Genomic DNA, 25,839 nt, shown 5'->3' with positions numbered 1-25,839 from the left:
TCTTGAAAGTGCATAATGAATAATGCCCATGAATTGTAGAACCCCTTCATCCTTCCCCTCAGTTCAAACCTAACCCTCTCAAGAGTCAAGAATTCCAACAGGACCCCCCACCATGCCAGGGCACAGGGTGGAGAGGTTGCTATCCAACCTATCAGGATCCACCTTCGGGCGATCAACGAGGTGAAGGCTACAGCATCTGCCTCCGCACCCGTTTCCAACCCTGTCTGGTCCGACACCTCGAATATGGCCTCCCGGGGTCCCGGGTCCAGTTTCATGTGTACCACTTTAGAAATTACCCTAAAACCTCCGTCCAGTAATCCTCTAGCTTTGGACAGGACCAAAACATACGAACGTGATTAGCGGGGCCCCCCCCGCAACGTTCAGACACATCTTCTACTCCTTCAAAGAATCGGCTCATCCTCGCCCTCGTAAGGTGTGCTCTGTATACCACCTTCAGCTGTATCGGCCTCAACCTCGCGCACGAGGTGGAGGCATTCACTCTCCGGAGCACCTCACACCAGAACCTCTCCTCCATATCCTCTCCCAACTCTTCTTCCCACTTTGCTTTGATCCCTTCCAATGGTGCCTTCTTCCCTTCCAAAATAGCTCCGTAAACCGCTGACACGACCCCCTTCTCCAGTCCCCCTGTCGTCAGCACCTCCTCCAGCAATGTGGAGGCCAGCTCTACTGGGAAGCTCTGTATCTCCTTTCTGGCAAAATCTCGAACCTGCATGTATCTAAACATTTCCCCCTGCTCCAGCCCATACTTAGCTTCCAGCTCCTTAAATTCTGCAAACCGACCCCAAAGAAACAAATCTTTTAGTGTCTTAATCCCCATCTCCTCCCATTTCCGAAAATTTCCATCCCACCTCCCGGGCTCAAATCTGTGGTTCCTCCGAATCGGCATTTCCCTCGACCCTGCCTCCAAAATCTCAATGAAGCTATTATTACCAGACTCCCTGAGTATTTCCCCGGGGCTGTCGGGAGTGGCGCTGTTGCTAGTGCTTTCGATCCTGACCCCCTGCACAAACTCTCCTCCATTCTGACCCACTGGGAATCAACTCCTCTGACCTAGCTCTGCACCTTCTCCACATTCGCCGCCCAGTAATAATACATCAGGTTCGGAAGACCCAAACCCGCTGCCTGCCTTCCCCTCTGTAGCAGCACCTTTCTAACTCTGGTCACCTTCCCTCCACATATGAGCGAAGTAATCCTTCCCTCAATCTCTAGTGGAAACATTCTTACCTCTAAATTAGCAGACTTTGAGTTCAAGATTCACTTCCGAGACTTGAGTATATACAGTACTCTAAACTTACACTTAAGTGGAGTACTGAGGGTGTCCAACACTGTTTCACATGCCATTTTTCAAATGAGACATTAAACCAAGCTCCCCCACCTTAGGGGGACATAAAAGATCCAAATGCACTATGGGAAGAAAAGGAAGAGGATAGTGGAGAGTGTGTGCTAGCCTAACTAGAACAGATGACATGGCATTTTGTCTCAATGCTATTTGTGTGATTATACTGTGTACAAATTGGCTGTCACATCTGCCAACATTGTGGCAGAGGCCATATTTCAAACCTTCTTAATTGGCTTTGAAGGTTTTTAGGGCATTTACAAGATGTGAAAGGTGTTGGAACAGTGTAAGCACTTTTTTAAAAAGGTAGACTTAATTAAAATCGTTACATTTTCCAGTAAAAAAGGTATTTCCATAAATGTCTCTTATTTAGACAACTGACCTCCACCCTTCAGGAACTGGGATATTGTATACACAAACCTGTGCAATGTCAACTTAAGCCAATTGTATTAGACTTCAACACGGACTAAAAATGAACTGCTGTGTGTGTATTTTTCAAGCAGGAAGAGGGAACGTAACTTTGTTGTTGGCATTTAAAAGTAACCAGAAATTGTTAGCAGAGATGGCAGTTCATCAAGCTCTGAACAATTCAGGTTTTTTTTGAACTTGCTGAAAAGATTTCTAAAAAGTTGAAGTGTTTTATTTGGATTACTTGTTATGGTATATTATTTTTCTGTCCTGGTTCCTGGCACATTGATCAGCTCTCATCTCCTGCTGGGGATTCTGCTGGTTTCAGGCACAATTAGCAGCTTGAAACCTGGATACTAAAGTGGCCTCTTTGTAAAGTTCACTGACAAGTGTTTATGTTTGAGGGAGAATAATACAGGGTTAATAACAGTGTAGGATTGAAGCAACGATAGATTTTACTATTGCATTTTTCTTCAGTTGATTCTGCTAAAATAGTTCACTTCTGTTCACTTTAATTGATATGTAACGTTTAGGATCAACTCCAGTTTATTATTCTAATATATGCATTTATTATACTGCTATGTCAATTCACTGTTTAGAACATTTTGCAAACAGAGGGTTAATTTTCCCACACAACTTATCACTAACTTGTAATTGATTCAATTAAGCCTCTCTGAGTGATGAGGTACAATTGCAAGCAACCATTGCAACATTTCTGAAATTCTACAAATGGAAAAAACAATAACGCTCATATTAAAATGTAAGGCAGTTGACTGAAGACCACCGTGCCAAGTGGAGAGACTGGCATTTTTAATTTGACACGAATGAAAATAACTGACGGTAAAAGTTTTGGTGAAGTAAATGCTGCGGAAAATGGATAACAGCTTAAAATTTGCAGCGGTAAAATATTTAACCGAAGTTACACATTCCCCAAGTTAACATGTTGGTGTGTAGCAGTTCAGAAAATGTTCCGAAATTTTGCCCTAACCATATCCAGCCACTGTAATTGTTGAAATCACAAAGGTTTTGGTCTGCAGTACACATATCTGTTGATTGATCCTTAAACCTGATAACTCGCAATGAGGTTCTCAAAGGATTGTATGATTACTGTCCAAGCATTTAGGCAATAACAAACTCTCTCTAGAGTAATTAGGATAAGTAATATGTTTACATTCACAAATAGCCCCAATAGTATTCTGATTAACTACAATCATCTGTGGACCTTGAATGGCGCGATAGAAAGATTGCCAATTGTATTATCAGCATTTGATCAAACAGTTATCCTATTAACTAGTCATATTTGGGAAATACAAGTCCTCGAGAGGTTACATTATCTATTATGAGGTAAATGGACAGATTTGCACAATTAAGTAGGTATATTTCTATGTGTCCATTTGTTATACTTCTGGGTGGTCTTCACCAACGTCACTGTAATGGTATTGTGCAGTTCCCAAAACAGTTTCAGATCTTTGAAGCCGTGAAAAGGAAGTCTCTGTGGAAAGATAAAACTGCAAACAAAGTAAAAATATTTATACTGAATAACATTAAAACCTTTTATTTCACATCAATAAAGAATGAAGTTTCATACTGATGAAAGGCTATTTACTTAAAAGCATTACTGCAATTTAAAATGTCTGTTAGGTGTCACAATAAAGGGAAATCGGTTTCAATTGATCATTCAAATGACTGACTTCAAGTTATTTCTTTAAAACAGGTGGATGCTGAATCGAAATTCAGCTATAAAAATTTCTACTTTATTTCTTGCACTTCAATGTATTATTTCAGTAAAAATTTGAGGTGATTGTATAGTTTCTGAAATGATCTTCAGTTTTTTCCACTGCGCTTGAAAGGTATTTCTGTTTCTCAGAATAAGGAACACAAGATATCTCAAAGCGTACAATGTTCTTTTGAACAAAGTCAAACTTGCCTTCCATAATCTACAAAACCAATGTTTATTTTTAGTATTATGCTTTGAGCTTGGATTGATTGATCATTTGGACAAATATGAGCTGATCAGAGAGGAACAGCCAGGATTCGTAGAGGGTTAGTCACAATCTTACAAATTTTGTTGAATTTTATGAAGAGGTACTTAACATGGTAGATAAGGCAGTTTCTATCAGTCGTAATTACATGGACTTCCAGAAGCCATTCAGTGGGGCTCCACATAATTACTGATAACAAAAATGAGAGCATATGGAACTGGAGGAAATCTATTGGTTTGGTTAGGGTTATTGGCTAGGAGATAGGAGCCACAAAGTAGGAATATGGGTATGTACTCAAATTAGCAGGATGTGACCTATGGTGCCCCCACTTCCACCCAACATACAAGCCCCCAACAACCCCCCGCCCCCCCCCACACCGTCAGTGATCTGCATTGGGCCCTCTGCTTTTCTTTGTAATTATAAACGACTTGCACAAAAGCATGGATAGCTCTGTATCTAATTTTTCTTAAGTTAAGTGGAAACGTCAACAGTGGCGATGGGAATTTTAATTCATGGCATGTGGACATTGCTTGCATAGTTCAAGGGCAATTAGGGATGGGCAACAAATGCTGGCCATCTCTAATTGCCCATGAACTGAGTGGTTTGCTAGGCCATTTAATAGGGCAGTTAAGAGTCAACCACATTACTGTGGGTCTAGAGTCTAGACCAGGGAAGAGTGAGGCAGGTTTTGGTTCTCAGCGGCGTCCCCTCTTCTCAATGGCAATCATATCATAGAATCATAGAATTTACATATAATTTACAGTGCAGAAGGAGGCCATTCGGCCCATCGAGTCTGCACCGGCTCTTGGAAAGAGCACCCTACCCAAGGTCAACACCTCCACCCTATCCCCATAACCCAGCAACCCCACCCAACACTAAGGGCAATTTTGGACACTAAGGGCAATTTATCATGGCCAATCCACCTAACCTGCACATCTTTGGAGTGTGGGAGGAAACCGGAGCACCCGGAGGAAACCCACGCACACACGGGGAGGATGTGCAGACTCCGCACAGACAGTGACCCAAGCCGGAATCGAACCTGGGACCCTGGAGCTGAGAAGCAATTGTGCTATCCACAATGCTACCGTGCTGTCAAGTCACTGAGGGCGGGGTTTATCAACCAACCTGCCACGTGTTTATCGGTGGCGGAGGCAGCCCACCTGTGGGATTTTCTGTTCCCCCCGTTGTCAAAGGGATTTCCTGTTGACTGCACCCATTGTCGCCGGGAAACCCATGCGTCATCGATGGGTCCAGAATATGCCACCGGCATGAACAGGCGGTAAATTCTGCCTGTCGTGTTATTCACCTTGGGGTAACATGGACTGCAACTGAATGCAGTTGTACTTGAAAGTAGACTCCAAACTGTCATGTTAGTTCAATACGTTTTATTGAACTGTTAAGCAGTGCACACAGTTCGCTGAGGGTTTGACACTCTACTAATCTAAGTGTGCTTACTATAACTGACTAGACTAGACTAGCTCTGAGCCACGTGTAGAAGGTGCTAACTGATATATACACCCTGTCTCTACAGTTGTCACCAGTGGAAAGAGGCAGAGTGTGTTTTATAGTGGGAGACCACCCTCTAGTGTTCTGCCTGGTGATTGGTTGTGTTCTGTCCTGTGTGTTGATTGGCTGAACTGGGTGTCTGTCACTGCCTGTCTGTATCACATTATGTGCATGAGTGCATATCATGACATCCCCCTTTTAAAAAAAAATGTTGGTTGCTTGGAGCATATGCGACTGTATTTACATGTATAACTATTTACATTAAATGGCGAGTGGATGAATATCTACATGAGAGGTGTCTAGCGTGCAGATACAGAACAAAATTTACAAGAGAAATGTCTATAAGTCCAATCTTTGGGGCTTGCGTCGGTCCTTGTCGACGGCCTGAGAGGTGGAGGTGGGGACAACGGCGCCTTGACAGGCGGGATTGCTGCCAGATTGGTGGTGCAGACCTGCACAAGGCTGCATAATGTCCAGGCTTCCTGCAATTTAAACATCGCCTGCCTTTTGCAGGGCATTGCCTCTTTAAGTGGGCGGTGCCGCAGTTCGGGCACGTCATGACGTTGACGTCGTTACGCTCCGTGCGTCATCGCACATGTGCAGTGCGGTCAGCCGACGTTCGCACCTGCGTAGTCTGGATTTCTGCCGCTTCGTTCGTGTTGCGCATGAGTGGGGCCCCCGGGAAAAGCGCGTAAATTGGCCACTTTCATCGATACTGAGATGCTGCATCCGAGCGATGGCCTGTATACTCTCTGCCTCGTGGGAGGCAAGTTTTTCGTATTCTGCCGATTTGAGATGGGAGTACCAATTTCACGCATGCTCATGCACTATACACGTCTCAATTGCGACTGGCAGGGTCATGTGCTTAATTTTGAGCAGTTGCTCCTGCAAGGAATCGGAGTGCACCCCAAACACGATCTGATTCCTGATGATGGAATCAGCGGTGTCAACATAATTACAGGACTGCGCTAATATGCGGAGATGAGTTACAAAGGATTGGAAAGGTTCATCCTTACCATGAAGGCGTTGCTAGAAGATATAGCGCTCAAAGCTCTCGTTTGTTTCGACTTCACAGTGACTGTCGCACTTCTCAAAAATGGTTTTGAATTTGGTCTTGTCCTGGCATCAGTAAAATTAAGCGAGTTGAAAATCTGGATGGCTTGGTCCCCCGCAGTTGACAGGAGCAGCGCGATTATTCTGGCATCTGACACATCCTCACGGCCTGAGGCCTCAATGTAGAGAAGGAACCTTTGCTTGAAGACCTGCCAGTTGGCGCCGAGATTGCTGGAGATCTGTAGCTGTGGAGGGGCCTGGATCTTCTCCATGCCGCTGGAAGGCACTTGCTGGTCGTCACGGAATCACTCGAGGTAAACCACTTAGAGAAAGTAGATTACTGGTACCATGTCGTGTTATTCACCCTGGGGTTGTACTTGAAAGTAGACTCCAAACTGCGATGTTAGTTCAATACACTTTATTGAACTGTTAAGCAGTGCACACAGTTCGCCGTGGGTTTGACACTCTACTAATCTAAGCGTGCTTACTATAACTGTCTAGACCAGACTAGCTCTGAGCCACGTGTAGAAGGTGCTAACTGATATATACACCCTGACTGTCACTACAGTTGTCACCAGTGGAAAGAGGCAGAGTGTGTTTTATAGTGGGAGACCACCCTCTAGTGTTCTGCCTGGTGATTGGTTGTGTTCTGTCCTGTGTGTTGATTGGCTGTACTGGGTGTCTGTCACTGCCTGTCTGTATCTCATTATGTGCATGAGTGCATATCATGACACTGCCCTGAGTGCTTTTGATAGGGGGGCCTCCCCTCCCAGGAGCTGACAAGCTGGTTGCAATGTTTTTGCCCGCCTGCAGCTGGGTTAATAACAATGACCACTTAACAGCCTCAATAGTTGGCAGGGAGGTGAAGTTGACCGTGGACAGATTTTCTTCCCTAAAAGACATTAGTGTGAACCAGATGGATTTTTATGACAATCGGTTTTCAATTCCAGATTTTATTAATTGAATTTAAATTCTGCCCGCTGCCATTGTGGGATTTGAAGCCTGTGGAAAATTAGTCCCGTGACACTACCACACCACCACTGTCTTCCCCTGAATAAAAAGTTACAAAAGATAGATTAAATCAGCAAGCAAAATTGTGGCAGATGCAGTTCAAAATATGAAGGTATGAGGTGATTCACATTGGAGTTGAGAAAAGTGGCTGCATTTATTTACATTGCAACACGAGGGGGAGCACTTCCTGCACATCCTATTCTGTCCCTATTCTTGGAAGCAAATACACCAGCATAGTACAAATGTATCATATTTCCCTGCGGTGAAGAAAAAGAGCACCTTGCAAGCAGTTAAATCCCTCTTCTGATCCCAGAGTTCACCTCCAGAGCTCTCACCCAGACAGATGCCTACCTTGGAATCTGAAGTATGGTCTGAAAACAAGAATAATTTAGAAAATTCGAAGAATTTCTCAACTCGTTTGTTCTTTCATTAAATCCATCATGGAACGGAAATGGAAAGAACAAACTCCCTTTCTACAAAACCAAGGTCCTGCAGGTTGAAGAACCCAAAATCAGAAAGTTAACTCTCTGCAGCTGCTGCCTGACCTGGTGAATATTTTCAGTGTTTCCCTGTTTTAATTTCAACCTCCCCTTTCTCGGGGGTTAAGTTAATAGGAATGAAAATGATTCCCAAGAATTCAAAAGTTTTGAACCACACAAATAAAACTGTAGAATATGTTAGGAATGATGTATCCAGTTCCAGTCACCATTAAACAACAGAGACATTTCAGCACTAGTCACTGCAAAGAAGATCCACAAGGCTAATCCTCAGTGACAAATGTATCAGCGCTAAGAAGGCAAGGTGAACATGGCTTAGTTAATTGCTGCTTAGCATTGGTTGTCCATGTTTAGATTTGAGACTATGAACAGTCCTGTGGGTCACTTTCAGTTTCATCCTTAGCTGTTTCAACACCATTCATGGAGCAAGCGTGTCACACATACCTGTGGAACTTTACACTTGTCTGCATCAAATTCTTTTGACTTACATAACTTTTCCAACTCATTCTGTAGTCACCTTTTCCCATTACCTCTCCTAAATTGATATCATCTGCAAATCTGATCACTTTGCTTGCAGTTTCTAAATATTGGCCATTTCTGTAAATTAGAAGCAATACTGGTCCCAGACAAAACCCTGTGGTATCCCACTGTTATGGGCCAGGGTTTAGAAAACTCCAAAGTATATCATGGAGTTCACCTGACACCCACAACAGTTTATAGATTTTGGTTACGAGGAGCGCAAGGGCTACTTTTCAGGTGTCATTTAACAGAGGCCTTAAGCACTTTTAAACAAAACAAAGTTTATTCTACGAATTCAGTTAACATTTTATAAACACACACAGTAAGCATTTTTATCAACTACACACATAAATACCCCACACAGCTACAGTTCTCTATATATATAATCCTTAATAACTTCTCTTTCAACAGTCTCAATTTGATAACAACATCCAGTACCAGAAACACCCTTTTAACAAAACAGTAGATTTGATTTCTTTACAGAAAATAGTTATCACTTTTAAATTATCACGTGATCTGTATATCTTTTAACATACAGAGAGCGAGAGACCAAAATAAACCTTCTTTGTCTGAATGCAGCTTCCAACTGTCTAAGCTGAAAGTAAAACATGGAACCACAAACAGCTCTCAGCTCAAAAACTAAACTAAAATCCCAGAGCCACAGCCCAGCTCCACCCACACATTTGAGAATACAAACATTTCTTGAAGGGACATTCACATGACACCACAGTGTTCACCTGCATCCCCTTCCCGTGCCTTCACTCTAATATAAGTCCTCTAATGAGCATGCTGTCACTTCCTACACTTCAAACAGTTTTTTGTCGATTGCCATAGTTTAACCTGAATCCCCACAAGACTGTATTTAATTAGTAGCCTTTCATATTTGACTTTGGAGGGCATTAAAACCAAGGCCAGTCTTGATCTCAATGATGTCCATTACTGTAATCTTTCCAATCAGGAGGAAGAAACCCGGCAATTCTTCCCTCCCGCCATCCCAAACCCATTGGCTCTGAAAGAAGCATCGAAAAATTAAATGCTGTTAACTTGTGATAAGATTGTTTGAGAGTAACAAGCAAGAACAAAAAGAATGAAGTTGGAGGTTGCATTTATATCGCACCTTTCACATCCTCATGGAATCCCAAAGTGCTTCACAGTCAATGAATTACTTTGGTCATGTAGGGTGTGATCTACCCAAAAGAGAACAAAGTCCCCTAGTGAGCGAGTTTACCCGCGTGTTTCCTGGCACCCGCAGAAACACATGGTTATTCAATGCGCCTCGTGTTGAATAGGGGGCCAAAGCCGCGCGTAGCCTAATTTTTTACAGTGGGGAGCTCCGCTTGCTGGAACTCCCCTTTGTAGTGAGAGATAGGGACACCATTTTTAAATGCCATGGTGCCAGGCTGGCACGGTCAGGGTACCCAGGTGGGTGGGTTGAATCCTAAAGCCTCAGGTAACTCGGGAATCTGCACATTAGAGTGAGGCTAGCTGTCTCGCTCTAACATGCAAATTTGCCAGAATGTGATCCTGCCCATTGTGGGCGGGATTCACATCACAATGTGAATCTCGCAATGTGTGGCGAGCAGGGTGATCCCGGGAGCGGGGTCTCCCGGCTTTCAATGGCCATGTTGCACTGCGGAGAGCTGCTTTTTGGGCACAGCATGGCTGTGGGATTGCCCCGTGGTCACTGTTGTAACAGGAAACATAGCAGCAAAATTGCACACTGGTCCCAGAAAAAGCAATTAGTTACAAAAAACACATAATCCACTTCAATTGAGCTATTGATAATGGGCAGGAAAACATTTCTGCTTTTCTTTGAATACTGTCATGGAAACTTTTACAGCATGTAAGACAGATGAGGCTTTCGTTTGATGTCTCATCCAACAGACTGCACATTCTACAGTGCAGAACTCAATTAGTACTACAATAAAGTGTGGCTGGGAATATGTGCTCAAAACATTGACCTATGATCTGTTGACTCATAGCAAAGAGTATTACTGCAAAGCATAAGCTATAATAGCAAGATAGCTGTCATAGGATGTGGTGTTATTGGCTAGGCCAGCATTTACTGCACATCCTTAATTGCCATTGAGAAGGTGGTGGTGAGCTGTCTTCTTGAACCGCTCCAGTCCATGTGTGTAGGTGCACCTGCAGTGCTGTTAGGGAGTGAGTCCCAGGATTTTAATCCAGCGCTAACAAAGGAATGGCGATACAGTTCCAAGTCAGGATGGTGTGTGGCTTGGAGGGGAACATTGAAGGTGGTGGTATTCACATACATTAATGGCCATTGTCCTTCTATGTGGTAGAGGTCGCAGGTTTGGATGGTGCTGTTGAAGGAAACTTGGTGAGTTGCTGCAGTGCATCTTGTGGAATGTATTCGCTGCTGCCACTGTGCATCAGTGGTGGAGGGAGAGAATGTTGAAGGTGGTAGATGGGGTGCCAATCAAGTGGGTTGCTTTGATCTGGATTGTGTCCTTGTAGATGGTGAAGATGCTTTGGAAAGTCAAGAGGTGAGATACTCTCCACGGAGTTCCCAGCCTCTGAGCTGCTGTTGGAGCCACAGTATTTATATGGCTGGTCCAGTTTTGTTTCTGGTCAATGGTAACTCCCAGGATGTTGATAGTGGAGGATTCAGCGATGGTAATGCCATTGAATGTCAAGGGAGATGTTAGATTTCTTTCTTGCGGGAGATGGTCATTGCCTGGCACTTGTGTAGCATGAATGTTGCTTGCCACTTATCAACCCAAGCCTGAATGTTGTCCAGGTCTTGCTCACACGGGTACGAACTGTTTCAGTATCTGAGGAAATGCAGTTGGTGCGGAACATTGTGTTATTACCATCAAACATCCCACTTCTGACCTTAACATGGGAGGGAAGGTCATTGATGAACTACCTGAAGATGGTTGAGCCAAGGACACTATGCTGAGGAACTCCTGCAGTGATGTTCTTGGACTAAGATAATTGGCCTCCAACAACACAACTATATTCCTTTGTGCTAGATGTCATTCCAACCAGTGGAGAGTTTTTCCTCTGATTCCCAGCGACTCCAGTTTTGCTAGGCCTCCTTGATGCCACCCTTGGTCAAATGTAGTCTTGATGTCAATTGCAGTCACTTTCATCTCTTGTCTTGATTTCAGGTCTTTTAGCCATGTTTGGACTAAGGCTGTAATGAGGTCAGGAGCTGTGTGCCCCTGGCGGAACCCAAACTGAGCGTCAGTAAGCAGGTCAAGGCTGAGTAAGTGCTGCTTGATGACAGAAAAACTGGCACCGCTACCATTGAGGGGCTAGTACTGGCAACGCATGGAACACAAACGATTCCAATGAAAAACATTGACGTGATGGAGACTTGGGAGGCTGACCAGTTGCAGCTGCACATACACATTACACTCCCCATACTCACTTATCCCAACCAAAAACCTGGCACTGATGGACCAGAGGGCACCCATACGACCTGGGGCACTAAGTTCAAAATGGGCTGTTAGCGGCATGCGCAGCTGCATGGCTACCTTGCCGGTTGCGGCAATGGTGTTCCGTGCTCGTCCACCCTGACCCCACAGCCCACTTCCTTGCCAACCCCCGCTACTCCTCCCGGCCCTGACAGAAGCCCCCCGGCGAGTGGCACAACTGTCAACAAACTATGGCGAAGTTAGACACTTTCTGTACCCTCTCTCTTTCCATCAGCAGCCATGACGCCGGTTTCACAATTTTTAAAAGCACAGGTGAACCGCGCCATCGGGAACTCGGCCCATCGGAGGCGGAGAATTGCGGAGGCCCTGGACAATACTGGGTCGGGCCCACTAATGATATGCATACGGAGCTACTGTATGTGTGTTCCGGAATGTGTTGAAGCCGCTGTCAAAGTTCTGGAGCATTGCAATTTGGCATCAAATTGGCGCCTGCCACGATTTTGCCATCGGAAACAATTCTCCACCCAATCGCCTGTCCCGATATTGGCGTCGGCTAATGGAGAATCCCGCCCAATATTTTTTTTAGAACTATGCAATGTAAAGATCGCGGTGCAGGATTCACGACTGAAGGAACCAACTTGTACAATTGGAACGGAGTAAATGCTGGATTTCTTGGAAGACTTTAATAATAGTATCGAAAGGAACAAGGCTCCTGGTGTCAATGATATAACTGCAGAGCTGTTGCAGGTGGGTGTGGAACATACTGTGAAAACATTGCAAAGGATATTTAACAACATTTGTGAATGAGAGTAAGTCCCTAAAGACTGGAGAAAGGTGCTAATAGTATTAATCGTTGAAAAAAGAGACAGAACAAAATTACAGAGGAGAATCAGCTCACTGGGAATTTACTAAGACTCTGTAGAGAATAATGAAGTTGTACTGCTGGAAAAAACATGCTGCTTTTAGACTGGGATACAAACCAATAGATGCACTGTTTTTGAAAAGGAAGATTTTTGAGATATTTATAGACCACAACAATCATTATTAAAACAAATTCATAGATTTTAAGCAGGCGACAAAGAATATAGATTTGATTTGAAGATGTACAATATTCATGAAAAACCTGTCAGAACGACAGAAAAATATCTAAAAGAAGTCCCCGAGTGCTGTTAAAGTGGATAGGGAATTGATGGAATCGTTTAGATCAACAGTTGGTGTGAGACACGCATGCATGTCTTCTGATTTATTTAATCTCGCGCTGGAAGCAGCAATGAATCTTGCACGAAAAGATGAAATTGGAGGAGTTTGTTTATGTGGCAAGGTTTCAAACAATCTCTGATTTGCTGATGACACTGACCTTATAACAACATCAAAACAGTTTGCAAAGATTAACTGATAAGGTGCGCATGGAGAGTAGAAAATGTGGATCACAGACTAAGAAAACAGGTAACATGCTCTAGGAAGCATCAGAATTATGTACATCTTACAGTTGTAAGGGATCCAGTTGAACAGGTCGAAATGTTTGCTTGTCTTGATGGGTTAGTGACAGAGACTATCAACTGTGAAGAAGATATCAAAAGATTTAAGCTGCTTCTGAAATAAAAACAGAAAATGCTGGAAGGGTTCAGAAGCAGGGCTAGTGAGAGAAATTGCAGTGTGATCTAGTTTCATTTGGTTCCCAGATGTTGTTAATATTCGCATTTGAAGCTTAGAAAGATCTGAAGCTCCTTATGTTTAATTTTGCCATGCTGCCTGGTACACAGAAGGACCAGATTGAACTGGTTCTGTTCCACTTCACCAATCTCTTGTGCAGCCATGCAATGTGGCTTGCACATAATACATAATCATAATAATCTTTATTATTGTCACAAGTAGGCTTACATTATCACTGCAATGAAGTTACTGTGAAAATCCCCTAGTCGCCACCCTCCGGTGCCTGTTCAAGTACACTGAGGGAGAATTCAGAATGTCCAATTAACTGAACAAGCACGTCTTTCGAGACTTGTGGGAGGAAACCGGAGCACCCGGAGGAAACCGACGCAGACACGGGGAGAACGTGTAGACTCTGCACAGGCAGTGACCAAAGCAGGAATCAAACCCAGGACCCTTGCGCTATGAAGCAACAGTGCTAGCCACTGTGCTACCGTGCCACCCATTGCTGCTATTTAAATAGTTCCCAGCTATTTACAAATATTTACAGATGAAACAACAATAATAACATCCCTCTTTCCTTTAAATGCAAAGCCCCCATCAATTCCGGTCATTCTTTACAAACTAAAGCAGATTTTCAATCGACTTTTGGAAATAAATTGAACTTCTTCAGAGTCTTTTATCAAGTGTAATCTTTTCTAAAATATTAATCATGCTATTGCTTAGCTGGTAAAATGTTTGCCTCCACCCCGTAGATCTGGCATTCGTTGCTTTAAGTGGCGAGTTGGCATGCTGCACAGGCGATGTGTGTGTGCTGTCCTGTGCGTGCAGGAATCGTGTTTGTTGTTGCAAATGTTGCCCGGAATTCTCCAGCTGTTGGGATTTTCTTTTCCCGCCGGCAGCACAGCCCCGCCCATGAGTTTACCACTGATGTAGGGTGGCTTCAATGGGAAATCCCATTGACAAGCAGCGGGAAGAGAAATCCCACCACCAGCTAACAGCGCGCCACCGTGAAACACGTGGCTGGGGGACCAGAGATTCCTGGCCGTTGTCTCATTTGCTAGTGATGTTGTTACTGTTATCTCCATGGATATTGATGTTTCCAGTGTTGGAATCGGGTACTGATCCCTCTTAATGGCTTAAGATCTTTGGGATCCAGGAAAATTTTAGCCATCCATTTAGCTTCTCTCTCACCGCGATGGAATTTATGCAATGTGTAGGCTCTGTGACTGCCGATTACCTCCTTTCCTTCCATCTCTCATTCAGGCTTTACTTTTTGTTCTATTCTATTGGTACTTTACTTGGGGGTGGGGGTCAATAGTTTCATTATTATGTCAATAGTGATGTGATATTAGTAATCTTCCAACATCCGTCTCATTGGAATATTACGGGAACAGTTTCATTTCCTCGCATTTGATCAACAGACACTTTTTCAATGGGGGTGCTCTCTTCAACCCTCAATGTCCCCTCCTTTAGCTCATGGTTTACTGAGATAATCTGCAGCTTTTCAGAACTGCTCAACCCCAGGATAGTAGGGCAATCTGTAAACATCTTTTCCTCAGTGTCCCCCCGATTTGGGTTGTTCCAGCTGCTGAACTTCAGTTCCCCCTATTCTATTATCATGACATTGCTCAGTTTCAGAGCACCTTTCTTTGGATAATAATTTCCTTCCAAGTTTTCAGGAAAGACCAGTTATCGTCTGAGTGGGATGCTGTTACCCTGCGCTCTGGTGTTAATCTTCACTTTCATATTTATCGTTGTGGGATTTAGTCTCACCCTCTTCCTGATCTGAATGGTTGTTTGCATTTTTTTTCTCCGGGGACTGTGGCATCCAGCCATTTCATACAGTTGTATGGTTCCTATGTCTACAGTGTTCCCAAATTCACCATCATCTTCCACAGTATGGATGGTTTGGTTTATTTTCCGCTCTATTCGCCCAGTTGTTCTGACTCTTGTGCCTCATCTATTGCCTTCTCTCATTGTTCTGCACATAGAATCCCTACAGTGCAGAAAGAGGTCATTCGGCCCATCAAGTCTGTATCAGCCCTTTGAGTGAGCACTTTACCTATGTCCATCCGCCCTATCCCCGAAACCCCATAATCTAACCTGCACATCCCTGGACACTAAGGGACCTCTATCCCTTAATTAATATTACAATGCTCAATGATTGGCCTTTCCACTAGCTCTGCAGATTAATCCATATCATAGAATCCCTACAGTGCATAAAAAGGCCATTTGGCCCATCAGTCTTCGAAAGAGCACTCTACCCATGTCCACTCCCCCGTCCACCTCGCCCTATTCTCATTATCCCACAACAAAACCAGCACATCCCTCGACACTAAGGGGCAATTTATCATGGCCGATTCACCTAACCCACACATCTCTGGACTGTGGGAGGAAACCGGAGCACCCGGAGGAAACCCATGCAGACACGGGGAGAACGTGTAGGCTCCAGGCAGACAGTGACCCAAGCCAGAATTGAACCTGGGTCCCTGGCGCTGTGAGGCGGCAGTGCTAACCACTGTGCTGCCCATATTTGGGACATTTCCTTCTGTCAATACATTTATGTGATGATCCACACCTCCTGAAAGTCTTCCTCTCTGTTTCTGCTGCACTGGAACAACTCTGCTGCCTTCCTCTTGGTTGAACTGAAGGCTAGCCGTTTGGGTAGTCAGTGTCTTCATCTGCCTGCTGTGACTTCCTGTGCTCTGGCAGTGTCTACATCCTGTGACATTGTGAGCTCATCCTTCCCGATTACCACTTTCTGTACATCAGGATGTACAGGATCCTGACTAATTAGTTAATCTGTCAGCCTTTCATTTCTGTCCTTAAAATACATTTTCTGGCTGCATTTTAAAATTTTGTTACAAATTAATCAATAGACTTGTCTAATTCCTGTCTGAAGCCTTGAAATTCATACCGGTGATTCAATTTTGGTTGAAGATGGGTACTGAATTTTTCCAAAAGATTTTTGCTGCCCTTTCAGTAAACTCCCAGCTGTTAAATAAATGTAATCCTATAGACGGGATTCTCCAGCCTTCCAGCCGCATGTTTACAGTGAAAACAACAATAGATAACATAAATAATGGGTTCTGGTGCTTCTCCTGTTTTCAGCCCCCTTATTCAGCCGTCAGTAATCCCCTTCAATCATGCATGATATTTTCCCCTTTCAAGATTCACCAAGCAATCGTAGAAAGATCCTAGTAAAATTATAATGCCTATTGTTGACATCTTTACAAATATCATCTGGTATATATAAAGCATTGATCATTAATGTCAAGGGCAGTTACAGTATAATGCATTGTTAGTTTGTGTGCACCTTATAGGTGATCCCACCACGATTGGTAAATTAATGAGACTACAAATTTAGCTTAACAGCATTGTGTACTACTGTTAATTTAACAGGAAGATATTCCATTAGTTATTTATAACACCGTGCAGATGATAACACTGATTTTGGTGGCTGCTTCATTAACATACACTGCACATTGCACCATATCAACATAGTGACAGTAGATTCATATTTGGGGGATAGATTCAATTCTTGTAACCCAGTAAACAGCATAAGATCTTTTTCATTCTGTGGAAGCAGAAGACCTTTTTCTGAGTGGGTGCATGGCATTATTCAATATAATTAATTCATACAAGGGGTGTAATTGTATTCCATTTTATCAGTAATCTCACAGGTTAGAAAAATCAAATGACTCCTGAGTAACAAAGTGAAATAAGTGAACAATGTAGGTCTTCACCATCAGTGAGAAGCGTTGGAGCCCTCAGGTGTCTCTGTGCAACACAACTTTTAACAGGCCAGAGGACAAATACTGAATGGTTCACAATTGTGTCCGTGTTTTCTTGATCAGCAAGTCTGAAGACTCTGCTGATTGCTGCTTAATTCAATTTATTTTCAATATTACTAGGCAACACAACTTTATCATGATATTTCATTCATCAAAAAACTCACAAACAAAAGGCTCTTGAGAATCTTAAACTTTATTAGCAACAAAATAAATAGAATTCCAGCCATGATTCGCAAGATCATTATGGATGATAAAGGTCATATAGCCCAGCTCATCTCATTAATCCAGAATGACCTATGAGCATACATATTAGGATCAGGAATAAGCCACTCAGTCCCTTGAGCCTACCTCATCATTTAATAACATTGCCTACATGATACCAAATACTCAAAAGTATTTGACTGGCTATAAAGCATTTGGGATATTGTGAATGGTGCTATATAAATGTTGGTTTTGTCCTTCTTTTATCAATCTGTATGCAGTAGCAGAGTGACAGTTGTAATGGTGAAATTAGAGGCAATCATCTGACGGGCAGCATGTGGTCGTTAGCACTGTTGCTTCACAGTGCCAGGGACCCGGGTTCGATTCCTGGCTTGGGTCACTTTAAGTGTGAAATCTGCATGTTCTCTCCGTGTTTGTGTGGGTTTCCTCTGGGTGCTCCGGTTTCCTCCCACAAGTCCCAAACGATGTGCTGTTAGGTGAATTGGACATTCTGAATTCTCCCTGTGTATCCGAACAGGCGTCGGAGTGTGGCGACTATGGGATTTTCACAGTAACTTCATTGCAGTGTTAACATTAGCCTACTTGCGATACTAATAAAGATGTTAAGAAAGTGGCTACAAATAAATCTTTACATTTATGAAACAGTTCAATTCTGTCGCTAATACACCCTTACCATTCTGACTTTTACGTTGCCGATCCATGATACACCATGAATAGCATCTACCCCTTTTATGCAAATGACACTATCTGCAGGGTTTGTCAATCAGACATTTGCAAGCAACTCAGGAAAAATGTAGTTTGAATTGTAGATCTGAATTGTTCAGTGAAGAATGATACATGGCACAAAAACTCAAAACAGTCTGCAAGAGCTGGATTGTTTCCCCTAACCCCAGAAGCGGTCATACAATGTTGCTAACTTTTGGTTGGCTCTTAAATCGTAATTTGCTGTTTGTTTAACCTTTGCTCTAGAGTCGCCAAGTATCTTTATACTGCCACGAGGTTCAAATTCAAGTAATGATCAATAACTCAACACACCAATTAGTAAGATTCATATCAAAGCACATTTATTATACACAGTAAATCACTATTCATGCATAAACTCTACTTTCTAGGCTTTTCCTATCACTAAAAGGCCTATACTTAGCTTCGGAATTGGCCCACCAGGTCAGGGGAACAAATGGCCTTTCGTTCAGGTCCTGAGTCTGCAGGATTCAAAAGCTGGTATGGACTTGTAGCTAGGAGCGCCTATCTCGTAGCGAGCGTAGACTGGAGACTTACTTGGTTGTTGCGGCAGCTTGGACAGGTCACTCTCACGGGTTGATTCAAGTTGCTGAGTGACCCTGCCAAAGAAGAACGATTTGAACTTGGGGGTTTTACTTTACAGTCCCCAGGGGCTTCCCGCCTTTCGGGGCGGACCCCATACCTGGTTCCAAGTGATTGGACTGCGTTCCGATCACTTGGATCGATTTCTCCAATACTGGAGTTGTTCCCTGATCGTTGGGCGGTTCCTAAATGTCCGTTGGCCTTCCTTTGTCTTGGCTCCTGCTGGCACCGAGGAGTCTGGCTTGGCTTTATTCACCTTAACTGTTGCCATTGTGCCTTGGAATCGCTTATTACTATGCAGGTGGCTGCTGCATTACTATGCAGATGGCTGCTGGTTTCAGTGCTGTCTGGTTCTTTACAGGTTTCAATACACATGATTTCTGTATTTGCTAGTCTTTGCCTGTGTTGGCTGAATTTCCCTTCAGCCTTTGCGGTTTTCCATTTTAAGTCGGGACGTGGCCAATTCAGGTGGCTACAACAAATTGTGTGTAAACTGCAAATTTAAAACCAATACATAGGTACCATATGATGTTGTATTACATTTGTACTAAATAAACGGGCAAACAATATTTTTTTAAAATTCTAATTATTGCTTGAGGTATGAGAGATACAGACAAATTAAGTGGAAAAATGTAATTAATAATTAAGAAATTTCAACAGCAAAAAGGAGTGTGACAGTAATATCCTGAAATAAATCATTTCTAGAAGAACTTAAGTCATAGGATTGGGTTTCAGTAAAGGCTCTTTATGATAAAAGGCCCGTAATGCTTTTTCTCTGGGATTTCAATAGTTTTTCTTTTGCCAAAGTTACAATGGATGATTGGAAACTTGGAATTTTACTCCTGCTGTGTGACCACCTTTTGCTCGATTTAAAACAGGATGGTACAGGGTACAGCATGGGTGAATCTAGGATGGAGCATGGATTTGTAAAACCTTCATTTAAGCAATCTCTTCGTGGCAAATAGGGATTTAATTCCCAAATTTTGCAACAGTAATAAATTAGATGAAAGTAAGTCAACACCCTGTTGTGTATTACCCTCAATTTTTAGTTTCTTAAGCTTATCTTGATGAGGCCCAAGATTCTCAAACCTTTGGTACATTAGCACAGCATGTCAACAGAATTGTGTCTACTTTAGGACATTTGGAAATTAACTCTGCTCTTTTATGCGAAGTTAAATTCAAAATGGGAACTTTGAGAAGTGTTCAGTATTTAATTTTGCGGTACGAAACCTTAAACATTAATTGCCCTCTCAATGGCCAAAATTGGCGAAGGGCAGGAGGGCTGTCCATGAGTCTTTCAGCTGCAGACTTAATCAGAGTAAAGGCAGGAAGGTGGTGGGGGTCTCCATCCACCAACCTCCCATCCGATTAAATGACTCCCTGTCGCCAAACCTGCCCCTGGGGAGGACACTAAATTCCGCCCACTGTTTCAGGTCGATGACATTTCATTAGTTTTGATGAAACTCGAAGTTGCTTTTCTGCTAACAGCTGGAAAATGTGAATGAATCATGTTATCTAATGGAAAAAGAATGATTGTCACACATTCTAAAGCAGATTCGAAAAATAACACTGAAATAAATATTCTTTGTCATCATATGTCTCAGTTCTGCCCAGGCGAAACTGAAAACCGCTGCAACTAAAATGACCCGACTATTTGAAATGTTTATAATGCAATGAGGTTATCGTCTGTATCTGGAGAAACATTCACAGTTTTCTTTGATTCTTGACCCATATTCTTGAACCTGGTTAAATTATTCGAAGCAATGCTTTCTGCTGCAGCTACCACAAATGGCACTAACATCAGATCCATTGCTGCTCTTCATGGGAACAAATAAACTGTGTCTACTGTCTCTCCTGTTAGCTTTGGTGGTCCGAGCAGTAAAGATTGAGCATAAAAAATAACTCCTGGCACACTGACAAAAACAACTCCATTCAAAAAAAAAAAGCTTACACGCAATGTCAAAGGGAATTCTAACATTCTTATTAGACCTACAAAGCATGATCCCTCCCGCCTATCCAGCTATCTATTGTACATCAAGGCATGGAGTTTTCTCTGCATTTTCACATGGAGACATGTGGGAATGAGGCATAAACCAATTTTGTGGCTTAAAAGATTGCCGCATTTTGGGTATGGGTTACGCATGGATCGACAATATACCCAAGACTCACCAATCTTTTGTAGCTGTCCATCAAGCCATCTGCCTGAACTTATCTCCACCCACAAAACTATCCTCATCTCTGGCTCTCAAATGCAAGTACATCCCATTACATTTCAGATTGTGACAAGACTTTCTGGCGAGGCAGGAAATAAAGTCATTCTACCGAGGATTTGTTGTATTTTTGTGAGCATTTAAAATAAATTACCCTCATTGAGACTTGCTCTGTAGTTCCTGACTCTTTTAATGCATTTTTATGACATGATAACAACTTGTATTCATAGCATGCCTTCAACAAAGCAAAACATAGGGCAGCACGGTGGCGCAGTGGTTAGCATTGCTGCCTCACGGCGCCGAGGTCCCAGGTTCGATCCCGGCTCTGGGTCACTGTCCGTGTGGAGTTTGCACATTCTCCCCGTGTTTATGTGGATTTCGCCCCCACAACCCAAAGATGTGCAGGGTAAGTGGATTGGCCACGCTAATATTGCCCCTTAATTGGAAAAAATGAATTGGGTACTCTAAATTAAAAAAAAAACACAGCAAAACATCCCAAGGGGTTTCAGTTCCCACCAACAGCATGGCGTCACCCCGTGGGTTTTCAGCATGGGGTGTCTTCAATGGGAAATCCCATTGACTGCGGCGGGAACAGAGAATCCCGCCGCCAGTGAATGGCACACCACCGAGAAACACGCAGCTGGGGGACGGAAGAATCCAGCCCAATATTAGAGCTGATGACCAAAAGCTTGGTCAGATAGGTAAGTTTTAATGTTGGTCTCAAAAGTAAGTGGAAAGAGAAAGTGAAGGTGGAAAGTTAAGCAAGTGGAAAGAAGTGGTCATTGTGATGGCGGGGATATGTGGCTGGATGACCTGGGGGGGGTCAAAAACAATGTATGTTGCAAACAGTTTGGTTCAGCTTCAGACACTTACCAGGGAGAGGGATGGAGTCTGTGGCTATGGAAGGGGGTTTGTGGCAGAACCAAAGACAATAGCTGGATCTTTAGTTGGAGAAATTTCTGCTCATCCACTGCCGGGTGTTGGAAAAGCAGTCAGACAATTTAGAGACCATGGAGGAGTCGAGAGGGGTGGTAGGCCTGCGTAACATCAGCGTACACGTGGAAACTGACATTGTGTTTCGGACGATGTTGAGGTGGGGCAGCATGTAAATGAGAAACAGGAGGAGACCAAGAAACATTCTTTGGGGTATATGAGAGGAGATGATGTGTAAGTGGGAATAGAAGCCATTCCAAGTGATTCTCTGTCCACAACTGGATAGATGGAAACGGAATGAAGCAAGTCTTGCCCCATGTAGCTTGATGACAGAGGAGAAATGTTGGAGGAGGATGGTGCGGTCAACCATGCATAAGTGTAATTAAAAATTCAAAACTGCTCAGATTTCAGGTTTCTAATCATTTTGAAGCAACAAATATTGTGGGTTTGGCACATTCTTAAGGGCACCTTTCTGCTAACTTCCATTCACTTTAAGTTGAGACACATTCTAATGAGGTGTAATTTGACATTGGCCAAATGGGCTTAACGTTAGGATGCATTTTCAGGTCTAACTTCTGGGTTTCCCCCGTGGAGGAAACTACTGGTCCAGATTTGGTACATTTGACATTTGTTTCAGCTTACATTTTGTATTGTATCGTTAACATTGTGAAATGCGCCCCTGTGCTTCACAGGTGCACTATAAAACACGTACCAAGCCACGTAAGGTGACATTAGGACAGCTGGGGGAGCTTTTTCAAGATGTCCTTAAGAAGGAAAGAGAGGTAGAGTGGCACGGAGATTTAGGGACAGAATTCCAGAGCTTAGGATCGAGCCAGTTGAAGGCATGGCTGCCAGTGGTGGAATGGTTAAAATTGCAGGGGAAGGCAAGAATGAGAGAGGATGCAGAAGTCTCAAAGTGTTGTAGGACTGGAGATGGTTACAGAGATAGAGAGGGTTATGGTCTTAGAGGCAAGTGAGAGCATTTTAAATGGAGGTGTTGCCGGTCAGATGTCATTTGACATCTCAAAATTTCAGGGTGTGGCTTACTATGACTGAAAATCTAAAGTAAATTATTAGCAACAAAACATTTTTTTGAAGCTAAATTATCTTGACCTTGATCCATAGCATTATTGCCATGCAGATTTCCCTCTTCATTTTATTTTCCTCTACTCTTTTACAGCCCATTAGTCATGTTGCCCGCTGCTTCCCACTCTTCAGAAAATGCCAGTGCCTTTTGAAAATTCTGGCTGTTAACATATGGCTGTTAATCATATTCGTATTTGATCAACAGAATAGCATATATCAGGGTTTTTCAAAGTCAGGGTTTGCGAACCAAAGATGAGTTGCGGGAGGGTGTTGAGAGGGTCACAGAGTGATCGGTACCGCCATTTCCACAGTGGTCCCAATCGCGGCTGAAGTGCCCAACAGCCGCTATCGGCTTTACATCAATAATTGCGGTTGCTGCCTTTTAAATGGAGATACATGATTAGGCTGTGTGGTGTCTTCTGGTCAGCAGCGGCATGCAGAGAGTAGGTTATGCACCCTGCATGTAGAATTGACGTGAAGCGCCGTCCAGATACGTGCTTTTGGCATCAAAGCGGGAAGCAGAGTTGCTTCGATTTTGCAGCTGCTGGCAAGCAAGGCAAGTGAACTGTGAAGATCAATGGTTTTCTAAAATAAGAAGGCAGCACAGTAGCATTGTGGATAGCACAATTGCTTCACAGCTCCAGGGTCCCAGGTTCGATTCCGGCTTGGGTCACTGTCTGTGCGGAGTCTGCACATCCTCCCCGTGTGTGCGTGGGTTTCCTCCGGGTGCTCCGGTTTCCTCCCACAGTCCAAAGATGTGCAGGTTAGGTGGATTGGCCATGATAAATTGCCCTTAGTGTCCAAAATTGCCGTTAGTGTTGGGTGGGGTTACTGGGTTATGGGGATAGGGTGGAGGTGTTGACCTTGGGTAGGGTGCTCTTTCCAAGAGCCGGTGCAGACTCGATGGGCCGAATGGCCTCCTTCTGCACTGTAAATTCTATTAAAAAAAAAGAGATGACCAGAGATTCAAATAGGCAGTTTACCTATTGGACAGAATCTCGCAACAGAATCTGCTGGAGAGCTGCTCAGGACAGAGACAGTGTTAGAGCTCCAGGGTCTCTGGTTAACAACCCTGAAAGAAGAAACTTAACTCTCAGCAAAGAAGTATAAAGATGATTTCTTGAGGTCTGGTTTTGTCAATCGTGACAAGCAAATAAGGAGGCAAAGCCCACGTGTGTCATATGAAGGGATATACTGGCAAATGAGAGAAGTTTCAGAATTTGAAAGAGAAGTGGGGTGTGAAAAATTCCTTTTCAGGTTGGGACTGCAGAGTCAGCTAATGACTTAGAGCGGACTCCGAATTAAAAGAATACACTGCTGCAGCTTACCTGTAACATTAAAAAGTCACCAAAACCCTTTGAGGCTGTCACCATTCCGGTGTAGCATCTCACAGGAGTATCCAGTGCTGAGTAACACACGCATTCGGCTGCTAGTGCTTTTCATGACAATCTACATGTGTGAAGTTGGATTTTCTGTTTTCACAAAGATGAAGACGGCACAATAAACTGGCTGAAGTCTGCACCTGATATGCGCATTGCCCCCTGCTACTCTGAACTGGATTCAAGTGAGATTGTGAGGAAAAAGCAGGCTCCGCTTTCGCATTAAAAGGTAAACAAACATGGCATGTGGCACGAAGGTCGGTCAGCGTGTTTCGCGAAGGTCGGTCAGCGTGTTTCGCAAAGGTCGGTCAGCATGTTTCGCGAAGGTCGGTCAGCGTGTTTCGTGAAGGTCGGTCAGTGTGTTTTGTGAAGGTCGGTCAGTGTGTTTCGCGAAGGTCAGCTGGTTGCCAAAAGTGGGTCCCGGGAAAAAAGTTTGAAAAACATTGGCATACATCAAAGAGAAGATGTGATGGCCACTAACAAGTACCCAATAACCTCAGGCAACGTAGTTGGTTTTGTCCAAAACTTTTCTTACAAGAGTGAGGCATCTGAATATAATCAGGCTGTTCAGTAACACTTTTAGCTATTAGATTCTGACTGAAATGTTTCATCAGGTGATAGATCAGTTAGGAACACAAAGGGCACTTTAAAACATTTTCCCCCTGAAATTTTCTCCTAGAAGTAATCATTATTACTTAGGGATCCTGAAGTGTGTGCAAGGGTACTGCTGGAATTAATCATGTAAAACTCTGCAGCTGACTTGACCTAGAAACACAAGGTAGATTTATAAATGATCTTGCTTGGTACAGAAGTGCATATCAGGAATTTGGGTGTGGAACCATGAGTCCTGCTATTACAATTAATTCCCAGTAGCCATTCTTGGCAAAGGTCTGCAATGAGAGTGTAAATATGTAGAATGTACCCACATACGCTCTGCACTTGTGTGAAACTGTCACTTGGCTGTAACATGCTTCCACAGGAGAATCTGCTCTTGCTGTGAAATAATGAGTCCAAACATGGAAGCCAACCACCCTCATGCCCTAGCAGCAGGTACCACAAGCTGCTGTTTAAAATGCTAAGCCATCTTTTTTCTAAGGTCTGTGGTTGCACCGACTCTGGCACAAGTTTGTGGATGCTCAGGTAGCGTGAACTTTCAGATTGAGAACTGCTCCATTATGCCACTCACGTTACCACAGCAGCTAAATGCGACATGCTCAGTAATCAGATATCTGAATGAAATAGGTCTGCAGAGTGCTAGAACACTGTCAACAATCTGGCATTCCAATGGAAAATGAAGACGGTCTGTCATTGGAAACGATGATTCTTCCCACTTGACTCCAGTTAATGCTGAAAACCAATCTTCCAATGAATGGGTTGAACAAACAACAGTGAGTGTATGGTAGGCTGCACAATTTTAGTTGGTTAAACATTTTTAGTACTGCAAAAACTTAAGTCATGGATTTGCCAATTCATGCCATATTATTTAAACTTGAGTAAATGGG

Source organism: Scyliorhinus torazame, chromosome 6 (genome assembly GCF_047496885.1).
Source record: "Scyliorhinus torazame isolate Kashiwa2021f chromosome 6, sScyTor2.1, whole genome shotgun sequence".
Lineage (NCBI taxonomy): Eukaryota > Metazoa > Chordata > Chondrichthyes > Carcharhiniformes > Scyliorhinidae > Scyliorhinus > Scyliorhinus torazame.
The sequence above is the reverse complement of the archived record's forward strand: the minus strand, read 5'-3'. Positions refer to the sequence as shown.